The sequence below is a fragment of the Acomys russatus genome, chromosome 21 (assembly GCF_903995435.1).
Source record: "Acomys russatus chromosome 21, mAcoRus1.1, whole genome shotgun sequence".
Taxonomy (NCBI): Eukaryota; Metazoa; Chordata; class Mammalia; order Rodentia; family Muridae; genus Acomys; species Acomys russatus.
The window spans coordinates 37,788,172-37,794,171 of record NC_067157.1 but is presented as its reverse complement, the minus strand read 5'-3'; positions in this window follow the sequence as shown (position 1 = coordinate 37,794,171).

Genomic DNA, 6,000 nt, shown 5'->3' with positions numbered 1-6,000 from the left:
AATTAAACTTGGCATATTTATTAAAGAAAAACACATCATTTTACGATTAGTCTTTAATGAATTCATTTGGTGGTAAAATCTTTTGCATTAAAAATTTAAAACAGCTTATGAATATATTTTATTCCCTCAAATATACTAATGAATATTTAATATAAAACAAATGTTCAGTTTCAATTCTCTTTAAAGTGTATTTGTGTATGTGATTTACGTAAATATGTTTGTACAACCTTTAGAACTGTCTTACCGTATGCAATATAATTAAGTAAAATCATCCAAATGATTGAGTGATGTCAAAGATTTTAACACTTTTTCCATATAGGTAAAATATGAAGTTGTGAATTTATAAAGGTTGAGAAAAAAGTAGGATGGATCCAGAAAGGTTCTCCTATCTTTATAAGGTAAATGACAAGAGCCCAACAACTTCAAATACTCTGCTTTCTCCAATGAGACACCTTTTTGTTTCAAGTATTGAAATTGTCATATGAAATCTTCATTTCCCTTGGATTAACTTAATTATGTTTTGAAATACCATTGACTTAAAGAATACTTAAAGAATTTAGCCAAAATCCAAAATACACTTTCCAGTACATTCAGAAATAAATCTCTTTCTGAACAAATGTGTTTATATAACAGCGACTAGACTTCTCCATGTTACCACACCTTGAAGACACATCTAGCTATCCTAAGTATGATCTTCATCATGACACCTCTCTATAATTGAATTGTCTCTGCTTTCTTCTTTCATTCCCTTGGTCTATGGCCAAGTACAGATTAATATATAATCACTATTTCTATTATTTATGTTGATGCTATGTGACTTACTTCTCAGAACATATTTATTTTCAATAATAAAAATTATCCTTTTTCAAATTAGCACTTAAACTCTACTGTGTTCATTTGAGACACTGAAGACAAAAATTACCAATTTTGTCATATGGCTCAGTTGGCACAGCTTAGGTACCTAATCTACCAATGGTTATATTTCTTGTTTAATTTTTGCTGCCCTTTAGTATAATAAATTTTCGTCAATCGCTGTTAACTTATCACCTGATAATTTACTTAATCACTAATTATAATTTATTTTTAAACTTAGTTGTTTTATTTAGAAAATAAAACACCTGTACTTGACCAGTAAATCACAACACACTGTGTGCATATTTCCCATCCTCTGTTTACTCCTTCATAACTTTTGGAAAATCCACAATTTACTTGTTTTCATCTTTTATAATGTAAATAATGGGAAAGCCAGCTAATGTTCAGGCCATATTCTGATTCCTAGAGCAATGTTGGGTTTAGCTAACTTCAGACTTGCTCTTCACATTGGCATTTCTTAGGCCTTACAAAAAGGCCATTTCGGGCTTTGGGTATAATTATTCCTGGAGCTGTAAAAAACTATTTGTATTTGTTCTTTTTTCTTCAATAAAATTAGAAAAAAATGTACTTAGGTAGATATAATCAGTATATTTTAGTGTGGTAATTTTCCCGTTGTTTTGTAAGCACATCATCTTCTTCACAATTCTCAGAATAGTTGCATCCGTAAATTCTTATAAATTTTGTTTTAATTTGTTCACTTTACATCCTATTTGTATCCCTTCCCTCATTGACTCCTGATCACACCCTCCCTCACACCATCTCCTTCCCTCCCCAAGTCCTCAAAAAGAGGAGTCCTCCTCCCCTACCATCTGACCTCAGCCTATCAAGTCTCATCTGGACTACAGATATCCTCTTCCTCTGTGGCCGGGCAAGACCTTCCTGAAAGGGGGATATGGTCAACATCAGGGGGTCAGAGTCCATGTCATAAGTAGTCTCTACTCTCCATATTTTGGGACCCACAAGGAGACTGGGCTGCCTATCTATTACATCTGAGCAGAGGGTCTAGGTCACCATCATGCATGGGCCTTGATTGCTGTATCAATCTCTGTATTGTATTGTGGTTTTCCTATATTATGTAACTAATTAATCATTTTTAAAAATACTTAATATGTGTTAGGCTTTATCTTACTATTCATAGTTCATTACTGATTTGCTAAAGGTTGGCAATTATATAAGCACAAATATAAACAATGATCAGGACTACCGTATTTGTAAATATCACACACACACACACACACACACACACACACACACACACACACACACACAAATGCTTACTTCACTTTCTTCCTTTACTTATTAAGTACTTTCTTAAACCACTTTAGTGACATTTTCCATCTTCTTTTGTGAAAGTCTTTAGTTATCTCCACACTAATAAACACAATGGCCAGTATAAGTACTCATCTTTATTAAGTTGTTAAAAATTACTGTTGATTTCTGCTCAGTGGAATAAAGTTTTCTGTTAATCCAGAGAGAAACTCAGCAATTTCATTGTCTTTGTGTCCACACTTTTGTTTCCCATTACACCACTCCTTCCTTTGAGGGATCGGAGTAAGGGATTACCTTATAGTTTATGTCGTCTCTGTATTTTTTCTTCATACTCTTTGTTGTTGTTGTTGTTGTCTGCATTCAGTGTGATGCTTTGTCTTCTGAAAAACCACAAAGTGTTACATGCTCAGATGTATAGCTGCTTGTCATTTATTTTTATCATGTTCAAAGAGAGATGCTAGGATTAGATGTCTACAACAGAACTCTTGATCTTCCATGCAACTTGGTGATCTTCAGTCTTTCCCTTTAAAATTAATGGCAACCCAAACTTTAGAAGTCTTCCACACACATGCAGGCTAGCTTCACACTAACAATCTTATGGCCCCAGCTTCTCTGTATAATAAGACTTTAGCTATGTGCCATGTTCAAATATTTCTCTCTGTTTTATTTATTTGGTTATTTTATTCAGATTATATCTCAATTGTTATGCCATCCCTTGTATCCTCCCGATTCTCCCTCCATCCTGCTTTCACCCCATTTCCCTCCCCTATGTCTGTGAATGAGCAGGACCTCCTCCCCAACTATATGATCATAGGCTATCAAGTCTCACCTTGGTAGCCTGTTCATCCTTTCTCTGAATGCCACCAGACCTCCCCACCAATGATAAGTGGTCAAATATGGGGCACTAGAGTTTGTGGCAGAGTCAGTCCTCACTTTCAACTCAACTGTGGAGAATGTCCTGTTCATTGACTAGGTCTGAGTAGGGGTTCAACATTTGCTGCATGTATTGTGCTTGGTTGGTGCAGTAGTTTGAGCAGAACTCCTAAGGCCAGATGTGCCTGTCCTGATGTTCTTCTTGTCGGTTACTAGGAACTCATGGATTCTTCCATTTCCCCATCCTCCCATACTTCTCTCACCTAGAGTCCCATTAGGTTGTTCTCACATCTGTCCCATTCTCCTGGTAAGTGAAGACTTTCATTGGACATGCATCTTGGGCTAGTATCCAATTATAAGTGAGTATATACCATGTGAGTCTTTCTGCTTCTGGGTTAACTCACTCGGTATGATCATTTCAAGTTCCATCCATTTGTCAACAAATTGTGGGATTTCCTTGTTTTTGTAGGTGAGTAGTATTCAATAGTGTAAATGTACCACAGTTTCTTTATGTATTTTTCAACTGAGGGATATTTAGGTTGTTTCCAGGTTCTGGCTATTATGAATAAGGCCGATATGAACATGGTTGAGCTATGTCCTTGTTGTGTGGTGGAGCATCTTCTTACACCCATTAGAATGGCTAAGATCGAAAACTCAAGTGACAGCAGATGCTGGCGAGGATGTGGATAAAGGGGAACAATCTTTCATTGCTGTTAGGAATACAAACTTTTTAAAAAATTTTATTTTATTAATTTATTCATATTACACCTCAATGGTTATCCCCCTCCATTGTATCCTCCCATTCTTCCCTCCCTCCCATTTTCCCCTTACTCCCCTCACCTATGACTGTGACTGAGGGGGACTTCCTCCCCCTGTATATGCTCATAGGGTATCAAGTCTCTTCTTGGTAGCCTGCTATCCTTTCTCTGGGTGCCACCAGGTCTCCCCCTCCAGGGGACATGGTCAAATATGAGGCACCAGAGTACGTGAGAAAGTCATATCCCACTCTCCACTCAACTGTGGAGAATGTCTTGTCCATTGGCTAGATCTGGGTAGGGGTTTGAAGTTTATGACCTGTATTGTCCTTGGCTGGTGCCTTAGTTTGAGCGGGACCCCTGGGCCCAAATCAGCCTATCATAATTTTCTTCTTGTAGGTTTCTAGGATCCTCTAGATCCTTCAACTTTGCCTTTCTCCCATGCTTCTCTCATCTAGAGTCCCAATAGGATGTCCTCCCCTCTGTCCCAGTTTCCTGGTTAGTGAAGACGTTCATAGGGCATGCCCTTTGGGCTAGTATGCAGATATAAGTGAGTATATACCATTTGACTCTTTCCGCTTCTGGGTTAACTCACTCATTATGATCATTTCTAGCTCAATCCATTTGTCCACAACTTTTGGGAGTTCCTTATTTTTAATAGCTGAGTAGTATTCCATAGTGTAAATGTACCACAGTTTCTTAGTCCATTCTTCTACTGAGGGACACTTAGGCTGTTTCCATGTTCTGGCTATTATGAATAAGGCTGCTATGAACATGGTTGAGCAAATTTTCTTGTTGTGTGCTGGAGCATCTTCTGGGTATATTCCAAGGAGTGGAAATGCTGGGTCGAGCTGAAGCTCTATTCCCAGTTTTCTGAGATAGCACCAGATAGATTTCCAAAGTGGCTGTACTAGTTTGCAATTCCACCAGCAATGAAGGAGTGTTCCTCTCTCCCCACATCCTCGCCAGCATGTGGTGTCGCTTGAATTTTTGATCTTAGCCATTCTGATGGGTGTAAGATGGAAACTCAGAGTTGTTTTGATTTGCATTTCCCTGATGACTAAGGAGGTTGAGCGTTTCATTAAGTGTTTCTCAGCCATTTGATAGTCCTCTGTTGAGGATTCTCTGTTTAGTTCCAAGCCCCATTTCTCAATTGGATTATTTGGTTTGGTGGTGGTTAATTTCTTGAGTTCTTTATATATTTCGGATATTCGACCTTTGTCAGATGTAGGGTTGGTTAGGAATGCAAACTTGTACAGTCACTTTTGAAATTTATCTGACTATCTCAGAAATCTGGGAACAGGCCTTTCTCAAGACACAGGTATTCTACTCCTTGGAATATACCCAGAAGATTTCTTTCAGTTTTAAAGATAAAAATCCTTCATCTTTTTGTATAAATTTTAACTCATGAATTTTTACTTTGTAAATATGTTAATTAATAAAATATTGATTAATCATCAAATATAGTCATGATGAAACTACTTTTCTTTTTATTAAACATTATTTTTCATATAGACATTTATATTATTACGCATATATACAACAAAATTATTAGAGCAAGAAAAGCCATGACACAACCATGAATTATATAAATGTTACACTGTTAGTGTTTTGGCTATTTGTATTTGACAGTCTTAAAGAAAACATCTTTCCTATCTAGGTGGGTCTAAAATTCTGAATATAAATTAATAACTATCATATCTCATCATTATCAACTTAAAATAATCATCTAAACCTAAAACGTCTTAACTCTTAAACAACTAAGCTTAATTATAAAACCAACTCTCTGGTCTTCACTACGATCAGAGACTTGAGAAGGAATAAAATTGATTACCTAAGCATACCAGGAGTACAGGTTAGTAGCTTTCCACATGAGATGAAAGACACAGTTTGCTGCCTGAACAGTCACCCAACACTCTCTATAACTTTGGAACATCATCTTCAGCCTTCTGGCCCAATGTTTCTGAAAGACATGGTTGTGAGGCAGGAACTGTTGAGGACTTGCTTACCCTGTCTTGGCAGAGTTTGTCCATCGATTCTGCCTACCTCCAAGTTTTCCCTGTTTAAGCAGAATTCTCTCTTTGGTAGAAATGAGGGCATTTTGCCTATTGGATTATATGCCACATTTGAAGCCAACTCCATAAGGAGGTTCAGTGTATCAGACCTGACAGGATTTATTCCTCTCAGCATGCTGAACACTGACATCCAGAGCCAAATGCTTCAGTTGCTG